At 42.1% G+C, this 19746-nt stretch overlaps 1 protein-coding gene across 1 annotated transcript in view; it reads left to right on the top strand.

Moving 5' to 3' along the window:
- Window positions 1–1329: 1329 nt before the first annotated feature.
- The window catches only part of LOC141647622 (fructose-bisphosphate aldolase, cytoplasmic isozyme-like), a 293648-nt gene continuing 275231 nt past the window's right edge, over window positions 1330–19746 (top strand). Inside the window, exon 1 of the mRNA XM_074455894.1 lies at window positions 1330–1336. The gene's annotated coding sequence lies outside the window, so the exon portion shown is untranslated. The remainder of the gene's footprint in view (window positions 1337–19746) is intronic.

Raw genomic sequence — 19746 nt, 5'->3', positions numbered from 1 at the left:
GCAAGATCAAACGACATCGATCATCCCCCTACCGTCCCCAAACTAACGGAGCGGTGGAGGCAGCGAACAAAACTCTTGTCACCATTATCAAGAAAATGCAAGACAACTACCGCGATTGGCCGAGCAAGCTCCCATTCGCACTCTGGGGATACTGAACCTCCATTCGAACACCGACAGGCGCCACCCCCTTCTACCTAGCATACGGCATGGAGGCGGTTCAACCGGTAGAGTTAGAGGTCCCTTCTCTACGCATCCTACTGGAGAGTCAAGTCCCCGAGGCGGAATGGACCCGCCGAAGGTACGAACAACTCACTCTTCTAGACGAACGGCGGCTCAACGCCTTGCACAACGTCCAGCTATACCAACGACGTATACAACAGGCATTCAACAAGAGGGTCAAACCCAGGAACATTAAAGAAGGCGACTTGGTCCTCAAGTCGGTCCGAGCATCGTTACCCGTCGATCCGAGGGGAAAATTCATACCCAACTGGGCCCAGCCATACCTGGTCAAGAAGATACTTTCGGGGGGCGCAGTGAGACTGAGTGACCTAGATGGGGAGGACTTTACAAACCCAACCAACCTAGACCAACTCAAGAAATACTACCCTTGAACCATAGCAACCAACGATCCAAGCCTAGTTTTACAACTAGCGTCCACCTTAACCCTTTTTAAGTCAAGTTCCTCAAACGCGTTCTGATTTGAAATTGCATGTTTTATCGAGTCTAAATTGCGGCACCTTGCCCATTTCGAATGTCCTTTGATCTGTCAAAGGCAACGTCCATTTGCACTAAAACAAAAAAAACCCCTGAACTACGAGCACGGTTTGATTTCACCTCTTCAGGTGGATACGTAGGCAATCCCTCTTATACATAAGGGATACAACTACAAAACCCAATAAAAATTTACAAAGTATTTCGAACTACGATCATGGTTTGATTTCACCTCTCCAGGTGGATACGTAGGCAGTCTTTTCTTACACTGGAAGGATACAACCATCCCCATAATCAAAAAACACATCACCCACATCAACTTTCAAAACAAAAAAGGGAAAACCATTCCCTTTCTCCACAAAATACAAAAAGAGCCTTTCTCCCTTCCCAAAAATCCCACTTTCCCAAGTGCAAATGTTTAGGATGATTCAATTCGAATTGCCTTTACAAAATGGATGGAAGAAACGAGCGTTCGCAATTTTTGACACGAGTAATCCTCTTATTTAATTAATAATGGGAGGGATTACAATTTCAACAACAAATAAAGCTCGACGAGTCTACAACTTGTCAAGGCTAAGGTGTCGACTAAAACACCTCACATAATAAAACTAGCAAAAAACACACAATAACTAGCTAGTACAACATAATAACAACTCACAACACTAATACAACATAATAATAAAGTGGGTAATGGAGGTCTTCACTCTTCCATTCTACCCTTGCCTTTTCCCTCAGGGTACATCTTCCCCTTGTTCTTCTTGTTGGCCCGCCTAGCATGGATTTCCTCCTCGGAACGGATCCTCAATGGATCTAAGATGGTGACGGCCTCCGGTCTAGCACAAGACCCCATGTTCGACCCAAAACGAGCCAATGCACGGCCCACCATGTTCTTGGGACCCGAGCTTCTCCTCTTTGGTGGTCTCATCACATCCGGGCTAGCTCCATCAACATACTCCTCGAAGAAGGCACGGTTGGCCTTGCCAACCTCTCGATACTTCAAGTCGACGACCTCATCCTTACGGAATTTGGACCTCTCTTCCAAGGACGGAGCACGTGACCACTTGACATAAGCGGGAGTCACCCATGTCGTGGCAACGGGATTTGGTACCTCCCAAAGCGGCCGAGTGGCCCACCATCTTTCGAAGACCTCCACAAGCTCGGAGTTCCGGAAAACATTCTCTTGGACAAGGGTATCTTGAGCGGGCACCTTTTGTTGATGCCCCATTTGCCTCATGAGCCTTTCGGGATAAATAAAGGAAGCAACCTTCAAACCCACCACCATCAAAGAACAAGGACTAGCACCCGAAGCGGGCAACCCCGTGAAGGACCTCAAGTGCCACCATGGCACCACCCAACGGATGTGAGGACCACCCTCCTCCGCCAATCTTGCGGCCCAATAAGCCTCGGTAGAAGCAAAACTATCCGAGTACAACTTCTTCCTCATGGTAAGGTGACGGAAGGAATAAGAAGAAGAATCAACCGGAGGCTCTACATACCTTAGCCTCTCCAATAGCCACACTTGGAGGATCCTTGGGGATCCGAATGAGGGAGCTTCTCCACAAGAGCCTTCCTTGTCCAAAGCTTGGATGATCTCTCCAAGCACCAACCATGATGGATCTCTACCATGCTCCATTTGCTCGACCACATGAACAAGGGTCATGCTACCATAGCATTTCGGCCCCTCCTTCTTCAAAACATCAACAAAGAGGTACACATGGATAAGGCAAAAGGCAAGAGCCTTTCTCCTAGCCACCTCTGAAACATTGGCATCTAATCGGTTGGAAAAGATGTTGATAAGAGCCAACATATCCATACCATGTGGAGCAAGAAGGAAGTTGACTTGACTTGTCGACAAACCCAACATGGAACGGAATTTCTCCTTGTAGCACAACCGAGTCGGAGAAAGCACCGGAACACAACCCGGCCACCCACCAATGGCTCCAACTTCTTCGGCAAGAGGACAAATTTCACCTTTCGGGAAAACGAAAACATGGTGTTTCGAATCCCAAAACCGAGATTATGCTTCGAGAAATGAGGATTGCACCTTGACGGAGCACCAACAATTGACCAACTCCCATGCAAATGAGTTGATACTTTTCGGGAGGTGACAAATCCAGGCACCATTGTCGCAACGCATTCTCAAAGGCATCCATGAAATATTTTTGTGGAAGAAGAAGAAGTTTTATAGAGATGTTTTTGTGTTTCGGATGATGAAACAATGAAGCGCAAACATCACTATTTATACAAAAACAATCAGCGCGTTTTTCAGAAAAAGGGGAGAGCTGGCTCCCATCGCCAGGCTGCTCGCGCTTCTTTAGGCCCTCTCCCAGGATTCCCGCTTTGACTTGTCTCTTTCAACTTGTGTTTTCTCCTGACACCTCAAACCTCCCGCCAGAACGCTTACGCCTCTTCGGGATGATCCGGGACATTTTGTGTTTCTCACACTCACATTTCCTTATTTTCGCGTTTTACGAAATCTGACACGGTTTCCATGACGCAGCTTTAAACATACGGATTTTTCTTACTTTTTTAAGGGGGAAAGGGCTAGTCGCCCCGATCCGCGACGGATCGTTTCCATGTCAATCAAAATTCCGAAAATTTTTTGCTTTTTCTCCAAAAATTTTTCGCCTTTTCACAATTTTCCAACAAAATAAAAATGGAAAATTGATAACACGACATCAGTTTTCCTCAAATATTCAAGCACTCACAAATTCGAGTCTTGACCTCAAAAATCAAATCAAATATACTCGTAAAAATCTTTTCTAAAATTCTTCCCTGACGGATTGAGTTTGAATTTTTCGAGTCACAAATCAATTTCAACAATTTCAACGCAATTTACTTTAAGACACAAGTTAATTGCCCAATTTTCAAATTATTTCCTTTTGAATTCCAAACGTGACGACTTGTCGCGAAAATTTTCAAAATTCATTTCAATTTTCAAAATTCAATTTTAACTTCAAGTCATCTTGGTTAGTTTTGTTTTCAATCAAATGCTTTTACGTGTTTACGTTTATGCGTACGTGCTACCTGTTGCCTGTTTTCTACACTAACGATGCAGGAACTGATGCAAAGTAAAAGGAGAATTGACAGCCGACAGCGCTCCTCCGAAACACAACACAAAAAAGCCAAAAATCACAAAATGAGCTACAATCCAAAAACACATATATACAAACCGCCTCACGCAAAATATAAATATGTACAAACAAGAGTCCAAGACACGGGCAAGCTACTACAACTACTCAGCGCCTCCCGTCGGACCCGTCCCGGTCTCGCGAGGAGTCGTCGCCAACGCAGACACTACCACCTGCTCAGACTCCCTCTCCGGGGAACTCTCCAGCGTCTCAAGCTCCATCTCGACGTGAAGCTCCTCCGCTGCAGCCAACTGAGCCCTCAGAGAAGCAATCTCCGCATCTCGGCTCCGTAACTCGTCCTCACGACGCCTCAACTCCTGGTCCCGACGAGTGATCCCCAACCTTTGGGCCTCGATCATCGACCTAGCTGCATCCAACTCAGCGCGAACCCGAGCAAGCTCCGCTAGATCCGCAGTACCCTACAAAACACAATACAGATCATCAAGATCTAAAAACGTGAAACGCAACACAAAATACACAAAAACAGCACACAAAAAAATATACCTAAGAAAGCCGAGCCTCCCTCGCAGCCAGGTCACCAGCAAGCACCCTCCAGCGGTTAGCCATCCGCCACAAAGCCTGATGACTAACGGTCGTCACCTACATTCAAAAATGTCCTTCAATACAATGCAAGGCAAAAGACAAGTGAGGAAAAATGTCCAAGTCAGGAAATCACCTTCAGGACGATCAGCCTCCACTCCATGCCAACGTCGGTCACCTCGGCAACTGCAAGCTCTAGTAAGCGCAGTTGTAGCTCCTCACCACCCGGCCCCTGAAAGGTGGTCTCCGCCGGGAAAAGTGGGGGTTGAGTCCTCATCAGCAGGTTGACTCCCTGTAATTTGGATCCGCATCAAAAATAACAAATCCTCCTACCCAAAAGAATCAGTGAAAACAAAAGAACAGAGGAAGATATACCTCGATCGGGTACCGGGCAAGCCTCGATAACCGGAAGGTGTCGTAGTCGACGTCCCGCAGCAACAACGCCTCGCCTCCCTGACCGTGAAGGTGCTCCTCAACCTCATCGGGGGTCGACTCCTGGAACAACACCTTAGGAGGGTCGACCGGTACCACGAAGATCTCAGTAAGGCACTAACGAGCTAAACGCTCGCCCAGGTACCAAACCGGCTCGATCGCCGTCTCCAAGTACAAACGCTGGGAGCTGCGGGGCCGCAGACGCTCCCTAACGGCGGTTGGCACGTCCGTGTAGTGCTCCCAAGGCCACTCTACAAACTGCATTCAAAACAAGGCTACTCAAACCAACTGGGGGCTTCCTAAGCTACCTAGTCATCCTATCTCTATCTAATTCTACAAAGAAGAAGGAGTAAGGAACAACGACTCACGTCAGCAACTCGAAGCCTGTTCACGCGACGCCTGCAGTCCTCGTAAGTCGACTTAGTAGACTTCTTACGAGCCACCGTCCAACCCCTCACAGCGGGGTAGGTCAAGGGGACACCGCCTATAGTCCCCGGGCGCAGAGGGGTGAAGTAAGCGTACAACCAAGCCTGTAATCAAACACAGCAAACACAAATCAGCCAATTTCTCAAAAATTGCCAAAATCAAAATCAAAATCAAACTAAAAAAGAAACTACAAAAAATGCTCGTACCTCCAAGATGAGGTCGGGACCAACCAAATCAGGGGCACTACCATTCCCCACTGCCTCCGGACGCACCGCTGCGTGCATGTACCGGGTGAAACTCGCCAAGGTCGGCGTAACCCATTCAAACTAACCCAAAGTGTCGAGGTCAGCAAGGAGGGGAAGCACTTTGGTCGACAAGCGCTCACCCTTGTCACCAAAGTACGTGGCACCCAAGAAGTACCACAACCACAACCGCGCTTCCTGCGCGTCAGCCCTAGCCTCTGCCTCCGGACTCTCCAACGGCGCCGGAGCAGCACCCGCCACTCTCTCTCTGAAGTGGTCTCTTACATACGAACTCGCGATCAGGTACGGAGTAATGTCGGAAGGCTCCGGCAAAGCAGTACCGATCAGATGAGTAACCGCAGGAGAAGACACTCTCTCCGGTGTCTCGGTAAACTCAAAAGGCGTCTCGCCACAAGGGAGGCCGGATATCATGACGAAATTCTCTAAGTTCACACCGACCTCCCCGAACTCCATGTGGAATGACGACGTCGTATCCCAGTACCGATCCAACATGGCACGGATTAGGCACGGGTTCAACCTAATCGAAGACCTGTGAATATCCCGCCAAGCGGCCACCAACGGCCCAAAAGCCAACCTCTCTATTAACGCCCTCTTACCGGCTCGGAGAACGTCATAAAGGCCCAAGCAGGTAGTAAAGCCCGAGAAAGTCCTCATGGTGCCGATCTCCTGAAATCAAAAACAAACAACGCCAGAACGCCTATTCAGGTCTGACACTTCAAAAGTGACGAAAGTTCAATCAAGGGACACGACTCACTAAGCCCTCGTGAGCACGGTAGGAGATGTGCTGTCCGATCGAAGCGAAGAATCGCTACCGTCGAAACCCTCGGCCCAAGCAGACGCCGCCCGCAGGTTCAGCCCCCGCGGGGCTGTAACCCGTCTAGCATTCCAACTCGCGACATCAGCGTCGTCCTCAACTGTCTCCGCCCTCCGTCTCTTCTGACCACGAGACTCAACGTGACGGATGGAAGACCTCTCAACGACCCTAACGACGTTCTGTAACGTCTGTATGGTCGGCCGAGGAGTCCGTCTCCTCGTAGAAACCCTCCTCCCGGAGGTACCAGCCTCAGACCCAGTCTGAGCTCTCCCAGCGCCGGTAGCCCCAACAACGGGCTCCTCACGCTCCTCAACGGCCCTCTCGGCCACAACAGTCTCCGCAGGGGGTCCCTCCTCCTCGGAAGCGTCCTCCACTACCGCGGCGGGTACACTAACCGGAGTGCTGACCGGCCCCGTCCCGAACAACTCCTCAAAAGTCGCTGCAAGAGACCCGGCCTGTCCCGAACACTCTCCTGCAAACAAAAAACGTTAGCCGAAATTTCGGCATTATGACGGCGTAAATCGGACAAACCCAGAATAAACAAACAACCTGCAAAGCAAAGCAAGGGCAACCCCGCCCAAATCCAACCAAACAAAAAAACAGTTCACAAAAAACGCACAAAAAAACGACTCGCCCTTCTTTTCAAGCAAAAGATGAGTCAGAACAACCACAACAAAAAACGACACCCCAAGACCCACACAAGGTCCGCCAACAAACCAAAGTACATTCCCAATGCAATGGGGAATTTTTCTACGGCTCAAAAAGGCGATTTATACGCCAATTTGAGCACAAACCGGTCAAAAATTCAAAAACGACAGCAAAAAGGCAAACGTGATTTTATCACACCCCAAGGCGACCTAAACTACCAATAAGGTCCATTTCAAGGCAAACTGACTCAATTCAAGCCCAAACAGGCGCTTATTTTGTCAGACATAAGACCGTCACAAAAGGCAAAAATTCCAATTTTGCCCACAATACCCAACAAAGGTCCACAATGGCAAATACGGTCTTTCCCGACTACAATGCAGCCTAGTGGGACCCATTACCCAAGCAAATAAACTTGGCATTCTGATATGAGACGGTTTCTCCACCTCACTCGCGTTTTTCGAGCATAAGGAGTGGGAACGGGGACCAAAATGCAAACTAAAAGCACCCCTATACTCCTAAACGGGTTTCTAACCTAATGCAATCATCAATTTCACTCGAAATGGGCTCAATCAATGCCCAAATCGATTTTCTAGGGTAAACATCTCGCCCTAATTCAATTCAGCTAAAAAAACCAACAAATTCAAATGGATTCAAGAGGAAATACATACCTTGAGATGACATTATTGTTGATAGCACGAATGGAAGCAAACAAAGGTCCTTCAATGGCGGATTTTTGCGAAAGGTTGAAGGCAATGAATGATGAATGACGAGCAGCCAAGCCTCGCGTCTTTTACAGAAAAATAGGGGAGCCATTTTCTATCGCCAAAGGGCTCGCGCCTCAATGAGGCTTCCCTTTGCTTTATTCAGCAAAATTTGGGCTTTGGCCCAATTTCCTACGCAAATTATTCAAAATTCAACGACGGCAATTAAAACCGTCATTTCAAAAATAATAGTGAATTCAAAGTTCATTATTTCTTCAAATTTCAAACAAACGGCGATCAAAACCGCCATTTTCCCTTCAAAATAATAGTGGAAAATTCAAAATTCACTATTTCTTCTATTTCCAATTGCAAGAATAATAGTGAAAAATTCAAAAATTCACTATTTCGTCAAAATTCAAACGACGGCGATTAAAACCGTCACTTCAAACACAATAGTGAAGATTCAAAATTCACTATTTCCTTCTCATGTCAACGACGGCGATTAAAAACGTCACTTCAAACACAATAGTGAAGATTCCAAATTCACTATTTCCTTCACATGTCAACGGTGGCACATAAACCGTCACTTCAAACGTAATAGTGAAGATTCCCAATTCACTATTTCCTTCACATGTCAACGGCGGCACATAAACCGTCACTTCAAACATAATAGTGAAGATTCCCAATTCACTATTTCCTTCACATGTCAACGGCGGCACATAAACCGTCACTTCAAACATAATAGTGAAGATTCCAAATTCACTATTTTTATCACATGTCAACGGCGGCACATAAACCGTCACCTCAGTCGTAATAGCGAAATTTAAAATTTGCTATTTCCTTCAAAAATTCAAACAAACGAGTAGTGGAAGTTCAAATTCACTATTCCTTCAAATGTTAACAGGGGGCTTCCTCGCGGAACCCGCTTATTACAACAACACTGATAGTGAAATTCAAAATTCACTATTTTCACAGCGGCATCATGAGTCCGCTACTTTCAAAACAAGCCCATCCAACGCGGCTATTCTCACGGTCAATTAACCGACCCCCCCCTCCTCCCCCATGGCTGGCGAGCCTTACTACGTATCGCGGCTGGCGAGCCCTCCTCATATACGCACCATGGCTGGCGAGCCCTCCTCATATACGCACCATGGCTGACGAGCCTTACAACGCGTCGCGGCTGGCGAGCCCTCCTTATAGACGCACCATGGCTGGCGAGCCTTATTACGCATCGCGGCTGGCGAGCCCTCCTCATATACGCACCATGGCTGGCTAGCCTTACAACACATCGCGGCTGGTGAGCCCTCCTCATATACGCACCATGGCTGGCGAGCCTTACTAGTTACTATGCATCGCGGCTGGCGAGCCCTCCTCATATACGCACCATGGCTGGCGAGCCTTACAATGCATCGTGGCTGGCGAGCCCTCCTCATATACGCACCACAGCTGGCGATCCTTTATCCGCAAACATGCAAGGACGTATCCGAAGATGCCTCAGGTATGACTCCTTCTTGTGGCTGGCGAGCCTTTGTACGCAGTCTAACGGACTTTAAACGACCCACACGGATAGTCGACAGAATCTAAACTGTTCACGACGACAGGTCCTTGGCTCTTACCCTCGAGTCGTCTTAGCGTCGCCCTTCCCGACGGCAGGTCCTTCGCCGGAATCCTTTCGAGCCGCCTCGACGCCGCTTGGGTCTCCAGGTTGTAATCTTCGATTGACCTGGGGGCTCTACTTTGACTTTCGCCCTGTGCAAGCCTCAAAGTGGGGGCTCTGTAGATACCCAGTATCTGCTGAGACTCCAACAAACACCCGATGATTATCGGACTACAACATGCTTTGGAATCGCGGCGTTTGATCGACAGTTTGTGTATAACTTTAAGTCGGAAAACTTAAAACGATTTCGAAAATAAAATATTTCAAAACTTTTCAAAAGTACCTGGAGTGTTTAATGCACGACGATGGGGTCGCAATACACTAAATAGAGTCAAAACCGACACCGGACCAAAAACCGGCTCAAAAATTCAAATCCCGACTCCAACAACGAGTCAAACCGAGTCAACCACAAAAAACAAACCATTTCAAACCTTCTATACTAAGCTTTCCCGGATTCATGAATGGTAAAGTACCAAACATATGACTACAAATCCTAGGATAGAACAAATCATGATTGCACTTGTGTGAAAGTGACAGGACAAATCGAAGACTCGCGACGTGGCTCACGCCTCTTTGAGCAGCCCAGGTGGCCACGTCGCTCAAAACTCACACAACCACTCATTTTCCTATAAATACCCCTCAAATGCCCCCATTTGAGAACTTACGAGAGTGTCCGCCCCCTCTTTTCTCCCTTAAAATTCTCGACTCAACTTCTTAAGTCACAATCCAACGCGTATTTACGACCTACCGATCGTAAATACAAGCCTTACACATTGTTTGGTACCTTCATCGTGCATTAAATCACTTGACCGACCACTTCGACCACTACACCGTCACTAATCTTAATAAAACACTCTTTTTACTTACCAAAACGGTTTTAAACGAGTCTTTTCCGACCAAACGAGTTGTTACACTTACGTCGGTTTCTCGCCATAACCAAACATGTAAGTATGAGGGTGTAAAAAAACCTTCTTTTATCATGTCTTCATTTGTTTCATGACTATAACATGCTAAAACATGCATAACATGGTCCAAAACATGGGATAAACGAGCCAAAACTGAGTTTTGGCCTGAGGCAGAAGCCTCTTATTGTGCAAAAGGGCTCGCGCCTCAATGGGGTGCCCAGGTCAGAACTCAACCGTGTTTATTCTCGTCTTTCCCCTTTAATCCATTTTCATATTTGTAATCGATTTTTACCATTTCAAATATTTTCAAACCCTTTTTTATTTTACTTCATTTGTTTTAACCATAAAACATTTTTCACCCTTGGTTCCTCATACCATGACGGTTAAATCCGTGTTTCGGTGATAATATTTGGTTAATAACATTTAAAAGGTATTTTAAAGCCTTTATTTCATTTTTGGGATGTATTTTAAAGCCTTTCATCATTTCTTTACATTTTCAAAACAAGCATATTAGTCACCAACACAAAGTCATCCTTGGTTCTACATACCATGTCGGATTTTAACCCGGGTATGATGATGAGTATCGACTAATGATATTCAAATGAACTTAAAACAATTAGTTCATAATTATTTTCAAAACTATTCATGTCAAGTTTGTCAAAGTCGAACCCGACACCGAATATCATCAAAATAATGATGATTATTCGAGTCTCGTTCCTCAAATCAACAAATGCGGTCTAAACAACTCTTTCAAACCAAATCGGGTCAAATACCCATTTCTCAATACGTTTTATAAACGTTTTTCAAAAGGTCAGAACATGACATACAACCGTTAGTTGACCCACGCCTAAACAGGCCTCTTCTTTCTAATTTCCAAAACCAGGGGAGACCCCCTTGCACTGCCAACAGGCTCGCGCCTCATGTGGCCGCCTGGTGCAGGGTTTGTTCCCTTTCCAGCATCAGTCTAGGACGATCCCGACACCGGTTAGTCCGGATATAGGACGGATCAGATGACTATTTGCTCATTCAAAATCATATTTGCAAAATGCTTCATTAAGACAAATGGATCACGTTATGCACCATAAACCTAATACGGTAAATGGATGTTTAATTTCCGTCTTGCATGCAAATCAACCATTAATCCAACTCGACATCTTATACTTGATACTTGGATTAAATCAACCGACTTAGAAAGCTATCACATGTTAGGTTTAAATTATTGGATGCGCATTCATGCATTTAAACCGTTTTATCAACTTTTGCATTCAACCAACCAAGATCGATCAAGAGAGGCGCTACATGCGGCGGTATTGGGTGTCTGATTAAAGGGCTTCCCAATACGTACCTTCACCTCTTACTCGAAACTTTGGATAGTGGACGACCTTATCCGGGCGTTTAGAGTCATTCTAAAGATAGGATGCTAAAGAGGGACGATTTCCTTATCTTTAGTACCTATGTCAAACGCTGCTTTGTGCTTCGATTTGACCGAGGTATAAAGTGGATTTCGAATAGGTTCCAAGTATCCCATAAATGCTTGGTGGCGACTCTGAACATCTCTAATCGTTTCGAGACCCTTACCGAGACGAAACCGACCGATCCAAAACGATCCGGTTGAAAGCATTTTTACGCCGCCGAGCGTGGCTTTCAAAAGACCGATGTGCGTCCGCAGATCGAACCGGACCCGCAGGTGGGCCCATGTCCACAAACTCATGATACCCTAGTGCTTTTAATCAATTGTTTACACCTTCATTTTATCTACCTTGCATTGTTTTTATTGTTGATTAGTTTTAATTGATCTCCTATCTAAACCCCAAATTGTGACACCCTAAGACACGACCATTTACAATTGAAAATACTACATCAATACCCGTACCTTGGGATCCGACCTTTACTTGCCTCTTTACTAAGAGTAGTTTGTAAAGTTATAAATATTGTTTTGGTTGGTAGCTTTTGACGACGAAGTTTTAGCCCGAGCCATCCTTGCATAGCATGTATCATTAATTTGCACATATATGAAATTCAATTGCTTTTTGCCTACATACATTCGGGTTAGTGGTTGGTGTCACATGCAGGGAGGTGCTTATTTTCCCCTTTCTTTCATTTTTACCCATTTAACTCCACAATTAACCAAATTTGCCTTTTGACCCTTAACTACATCTATATTTAGCCTGCCTTGTCAAGCTAGTTTAGTGTATGTTTCTGCGGTATATATTTATCGTGCCAAGTTTGATTTGTATTGCATAGACGGGAGTTAGTATATGAAAAAAGGAGGATGATGAAAAAAGAGTTGAAAATGAAAAAAAAATAAAAATAAAAAAAAAAAAAAAAGGAAAAAAAAACAAAACAATGAAAAAACCGAGAAAAAGAACAAAAAAAAAGGAAGAGAAAATTTGAAAAAAAGAGATTGAATAAAAGTCGGTTTTTGCTCCTATATTTTTATCTTTATCTTATGAGGAGTATTTATTTGGTTAGTGAGTTTGTGTGCCGAAATAAGGGGCACTTGTGCTTATTTCTAATGGTTTAGAAGCGGATGTTGTCGTTTAGTTTTTGTTAGGTTGCTAGCTTGACTATTAACCTCGCATATCCAAAAATGTTTTGCCCTTCTTACCCATTACCTCACTTTCCCATACTTTTGTAAGCCTTCGGCTGTGATGGGACCTCGTTTGGTTGGAATGTATGTACGGTAGTTAGAATTGTCTATCATATTAGTTGCATGCATGTTTATGTGGGTCGTAGTTTAGGTGAGCGGCTATATTTCTTTCTCTCTTACATTCATATGCTTACCCTTTACTTCATGAGAGAAGAGTGACCCGTGAGAGTCCATTTTTAAAGGTCTTGCAAGGTCGACAATTCAGCTTTATTATAAACATCATATAACTCGTTTGCATTTGACAGTTTTGGCTATAAGTGTCAGTTTATTTGCATTAAACCGGTTTAAGTGGACAATTTGTAGCTAACTCTGAGTTTTCTATTCCGTTCCATTAGTTTTGCATATAGTTTTCTTGGGGACAAGCAAAGGTTTGGTTTGGGGAGATTTGATACGTGCTTTTCATATAGTCTTTTTGAGCCATTATTGCACGTATTTCTATGTAATTTACGTGGTGTTATGCTACAAATGTCCCCCGAATAGTCTACTTTGGGTTGTTTTGCTTTTATTTCAGGAATGTACCAAAGAAGGCGGAATCATGCCTTTTTCTGTCCCTTAGCTTGCATTTATGGAGATGGAAGAATCGGAGCAAGGATACTGCTGCCTCAGGAAGCGTAAAGTCGTCTCGGAAGCCAAATCAACGAGCAAGGAGCTAGTTCAGTGGTATTTACCTCGATCGAAGGCTTTTGTTGGCCAATCTGTTCGATCGAGTAAATGTGGGTGGTTAACAGTGTTCGATCGAGACCCTACTGTTCTCGATCGAGAGGTGCATATTTGAGGTTCCTCGATCGAGTAGACTAAGTCCTCGATCGAGAGGTTTTGACAAGGAAGTGTTCGATCGAGGAGTTTCAAGCTGCTCGATCGAGAGGATTTCTATCTGAACGCAATATTTTATCGCGAGAACTTATTTATTTCATTAAGTGCGTGTTTAATAAATATCTTTCCTATATAAAGGAACGACGTCATTTAAGTTTAGGTTATCTTTTAATCATCTTTTAATCTCTTAATCTCAGAATTACTCTTAAGCATTCAGTTAGCAGACACTTTTCTTCCCTTGTTCGACGTTACCTGATTCTATTTTCCGGATCTTAAACTTTTGTAATCTCTCTCTTTACTCTCTCTATTTAATTTAATTCTCCCTTGCATACTATAAATTCCTTGTTCTTAATTTCTGTTTTATCTAGTTTTGTTTTTAGTTCATGTTATTCTTCTTGAATCACTTTTATATTATGTTTTCTACTATTTCATTAATCATTGTATGTTTCACTATGAACATGAGTAGCTAAATCCTTTTATGCTACGATTAGGGGAGCCATGATAGTAAAGCAATAATGTTGTAATTAGATTAGTTGGTTTATATGTGAGAATTGTTTCATAGCAATATAATTGTAATCATTTAGTTGGGTGCACACTTCTAAACTAGTTAACCCTGTTAAATTCAGATCTAGATCGGAAGATTGGAATGAATAGACCTGTTATGAACAATAGACTACTCTAATGAGGGCGGAAGCTAAGTTAGTAGTATTTTAGGGCGGATAGCGGACCAGAAGGACCTTTCCTTTACCCTTCTCACATCAGACCGACTGACCTTACCTTTAACAGAACTGTAACACCCCCATTTATTTAGGAGCCTTTAGCTAGACATTCCCAAATAAATAGAACTGTTACCATCTCGGTTTCCCGAGGTAGTGAATAACAAAGTCCAACTCACCAAAGTACTTTAAATTAAAACTTTAATGATTACATGTTTATTACAACTTAATCCAACTTAAAACTTAATATAAAATAATTACAACTCGCAGCGGATATAAATAAAGTGATATAATTGTTCTATGTGATCTAGACTTAAACTATGGTCCAAGTCGAGCTCTCATCCCAATGCTCCCGAGTCAGCTAATCTTTAGTACCTGTCAAATCTGCTCCCCATAAAACGGTTCACCGCAGGTGTTCACGAATACACAGTCAACCACGAGATTGAGTAGGAATAAACTAAACAACAAATACAATCCAGCCCAAAATAGACATCCTTCGTATTCTCATCACTTCATCCGTACAACTCACTTACGTCACTGGCAGTAGCACAACCCCCTTAACACCGTGCTATGCTCAACTCAACTGGCAGTGGTATTCTCATACCATGCTCAACTAGCAGTAGTACCCTCCCTACTATGCACAACTGGCAGTAGTAATCACTTACTATGCACAACTATATCTGGCAGTAGTAATTACTTACTATGCACATCTGGCAGTAACGATTGCTCGCTATGCACAACTGGCAGTAACACCCTCCGTGTTATGCTCAACTAACTAATCAACTCTCAACAACAAATACTCAATAATAATCCCGTCTTATTGCTCAACCAACATCTTAGCATACACAAATTACTCTATTTCCAATAAATCACAATATTAACCTTCACCTCATAAATCGTCACATTTAAATATTCATTCACTGAACAATTAAACCGAGTTGAGTAGGAAATTCCTACCTGTATAGCAAGCAGCTTCAATGATGCATCCAACCACGTAGAAATCCAAATAAAATTTCTCAACAAATTCCCTAACATAAATAGTTATTCCATTATTAATTATACATTATTCATTATTCTCATTCCTTTATAATTAAACATATATTTATTATTCATTACTTAACTTAATCACTTATTCATTATTAATTCATTACGATATTCAAATCCCGCTTCAATCATAAAACCCGATGGCAAACATGTCACAATCACCCAAACTAATTATTTTACTAATTATAAATTAGTTATAAAACTAATATGGAGTCATAATATTAAAAATCCGACTTCCCAAAACCCAAGTCAACGCCCAAATAAACCCGTCATAAAAATTAAATAAACACCATTCACCCAAATCAATTACACGTGAAACACGTGAAAGCAAGCCACAAATCCAACACCAAACTTACGGTGAAACCGTGTCCAACACCCATCCCTTAACCACCTTTTTTCGCCGCCACCAACCACCTATGACACCCCCACCACCTGCCATATCAAGCCCACACTACGGTGCATACCGACGACCACTAACCACCAGCCTAGCCATCACCAGAGCCGCACAACCTCATGCCCTAGCTACCACAACCATGAACACCAAATACCGAAAACCCGACACCCACAACAACACACCACACGAAACACCCCACCAAACACAACCACGACACCACCACACGCCACCAATGACCGCTGTTGGGTTCCTTATGTTGATGATAACATGCCCATTTGATTTGTGTCATCTTAGTTTACCTTTTCAGGTTTATTGATCATATCAAGCATGGATTAAGAAGTGTTGAAGTTGTTATTAATCCCCTTGTAATAAGTCGTTGTGTCATCTAATGTACAAGTGATAAAGTAGAGTATATTAGAGTAATAGAAACAGTCCAGACGACTGTTGCTTTTACAAGTAAACAGCTGCTTGGATTATTGCCACAACTCGTAAAACTTGAAGTCCCACTTTATCTTTCAAAAGGCTTTCACGTGACTCTTATTTTTCAAAGATAAAAATCAGATTTTTATTAAGGAGATGGTCTTCATTAAAGAGTGGTTTGAATTATTATTTTCAAAATGTTTCCTCTTTATGCAAATTCAACCCTTTGGTTCTTTAAGAAAACAAAGAATGCTTTTTGCCATTTTAGTGTTAACTTGTCATCATGTGACTTGTCTTTTCTCTCTTTGTTTTCTGAATTTGCATGAGTTTTTAAGGATATCTTTCAAACTATCTTTCCCTATTCTTACCTTTGCAAAAGATCCCTTTTTGGTGCAAGTTTTGGGTGGTTGCTATTGCCCTTCACATGTGAGGTCTTTGACCCTTCAAAACCCTAGCAACCCCCTCACCCATTTCCTCTATAAAAGGCGAGTCCCTCCTTCACAAAATCTCAAGACTTTTATGAATTAATTCTTCCATCTTTGCAAATTATTTTTAAAGCTTAAAAATCGTGTTTATTTGCAAAAACATTTAAAAGTCTTTAAGTGTCTTCAAGTTGTTACAATCGTGGCTACTGTTGCTTTTCTATACTAAACTCTCTTGCTTATGAATTGTTGATCTTGTAAAAGTTGTCCATCTCTATTCTTTGTTAAGAATGTGTTAGTGGAAACTTGATCCTATAACATTCTAAGTGTGTTAGTAGAGTTTAGGACGGAGTAGTCTTTTACTCTTGACAACCGGAGTAGGTTGTGAGTTGGCAACCGGAGTAGGTTGCGAGTTAGCTTGTCATAAGAACGGAGTAGTTCTTGTACTAGCTTTACAACCGGAGTAGGTTGGTGTCTTTTATTGTAAGGGTCTTTTAGTTGTCGGAGTAGATCACTAAAAGAAAGCAATAAAAAGGTAGATTGGACGTAGGCACTTGAGTATTTGCCGAACCAATTCAAAAATCTCGTGTTCATTGTTTTTTACTTTATTTCCGCTGCAATTTACTTTGTTTGTTTGTTTTGCTTTGCTTTACCTTAGAAGTAACAGTTCATCATACTGTCGCATTTGGTCTGCAGTCATATTCCACAAACTGAGACAAATAGATACAGTCAGAACGATTGTTGCTTTCATACTTCAGCAAACATTCATCGTGATACTTGTTCAATCTTTCAATATTATTCAAAGTATCTTCTCATCTCTTTTGTTCTCGTAACTCACTTTAATTCAATAAAGTTGGAGTTATAAATTTTTAAATAGTACCTAATTCACCCCCTCCCCCTCTTAGGTACTTGAATCCATAAACTCAACAACCGCCTTTACTCATCCTTACACCACCCTAGACACCGACACTTCACCTAAACCCTAGCCGCCACCATATACGACCACAACCACGACAACAATTATAAACACAACACACATAACCCGTGCATCTCCCTTTGAACCCGATTTCCGACCACCAACCACCACTTATTCTATCAGCCACGAACACCATTCTTATCCCCTCACTACCCAACACACTAAACACCCATAGTCCCCCAAGTAGGCCACGACAACAAGGTTATTAATCCGTCTTAAGACGGCCTCATCAAAACACCAACAATGCCCCTGTTTTCCCCTGTTTTATGCGAATCCCATCAAACACCGCGCAAACCACAACCCATGACTGCCCACGACCACCCAAGATGGTCGACTCACCACCTAGGAACTACCCAACCCAGGTGCAGGTCTTAAAATAGGCGAGACGACGATCTGAATTGGGTAAGACTCATGGTTGTAACACCATCAAACCACTACAAAAACACCAGCAAACCACCCCCTTTCCGTCGGTCAACGGTCGTCCAACACGATTCCGGTCATTCCCTAGTGCCCCACGGTCAAGGTCACGGTCACGGCTAGCCTTACGATGGTCTACAATGCGAGTTATTTTAATTATAAAATCAATACATTATAATATAAGACGGTCTTACCTTGAGGCGATAATATAAGCCGAGTTCTTCCCTTTTCTCCCTTGTAAATCTCCCTCTCTCTATTTATTGTGAGATTATGAATTTTTATGAGTGAATAAGGTCTCTAATTAGGTCATATCATCTATTTATAGTGATAAGATAGATCATATATAGCGGTATTAGGAAACTATGTAATATACTATTATTATCATTACTATTATAAGTTATATTATTATTATTATTATTATTATTATTATATATAATATAATATTAAGCTTACTATAAGTAGGATTACCACATACTACGTTTACCAATTTTATTATTACCGTAACACTATTATTTTTAGGATTATTATTTTTATAATTATTATTGCCATTACTCATTATTCATTAAATACAATTACTATTATTATTCCCAGCACACGGCCAAAGATGTCATGGTCCATCACCACTTCCCGACTCACTTATTATCTTATTATTAATTACCGTCTTATCTGCAATTATTAATACAAATGCCTTTTTATTAATTATTTGATTTACATAATTTATTCTTATAAATACTTATCAAATTACGGGGTATTACAGTCTTCCCCCCTTAAAATGAACTTCGTCCCGAAATTCGCCCATAACTACTACAACAACATCTATAAACATCCATTCAACTAAGCACCATCCTACACAATCATCCATTTACGATTATCAATCATCATACTAATCTTATCACAAGGTATCACAACGATAACTCAAAACATTCGTAGTATTACATCCCTTTCCCCTAAAAATAAACTTCGTCCTCGAAGTTCGGAATATCAACAATAGGAACAACCAAATCATTGTTGTAATGCCATAAAGCATGAAACACACATTGTAATATAAAACAACTTCCATTTCCAACACTAATTAATGGTTAAATGAATAACAAAATCTTTGATTTACTAGCAAAATCACATCATATAGGGTATTCGATCTAATCCCTTTTTTTTAAAAAAAAAAAATTCAACTTCTTACTTTGGCTATTGGCGAATACATTACCAAGATAAATAATAATCTATAACAAAATACGCATAATTAATTAGTTAATCTTTTTCTTAATAATGATATCTAACTTAAACATGGATGCAATTATTGTAATCATATATATATATATATATATATATATATATATATATATATATATATATATATATATATATATATATATATATATATATATAGGCTTAGGGAAACACATTCTGCATATCACTAGACATGGTAATCTACTTCACACAATTCACAATATTAAAATATCAAGAAACAAAAATTTTCATTTGTTCAAGACTAAGGAAAACATGCTATAATTAAAATTCATAAATAATTAATAACATAATTAATTCTTGAAAACTTACACTTTTTAGAAAATAAAGAGAGTTATCAAATCATGAGCGAAAGAATCAAGTCAAAAACTCATAAGGTCAATTTATAATGCATTTTACAAATTGTTTGGTCGAAACAGAA

The sequence above is a fragment of the Silene latifolia genome, chromosome 3 (genome assembly GCF_048544455.1).
Source record: "Silene latifolia isolate original U9 population chromosome 3, ASM4854445v1, whole genome shotgun sequence".
Classification (NCBI taxonomy): Eukaryota; Viridiplantae; Streptophyta; class Magnoliopsida; order Caryophyllales; family Caryophyllaceae; genus Silene; species Silene latifolia.
This window is presented reverse-complemented; position numbering and strand designations above follow the sequence as displayed.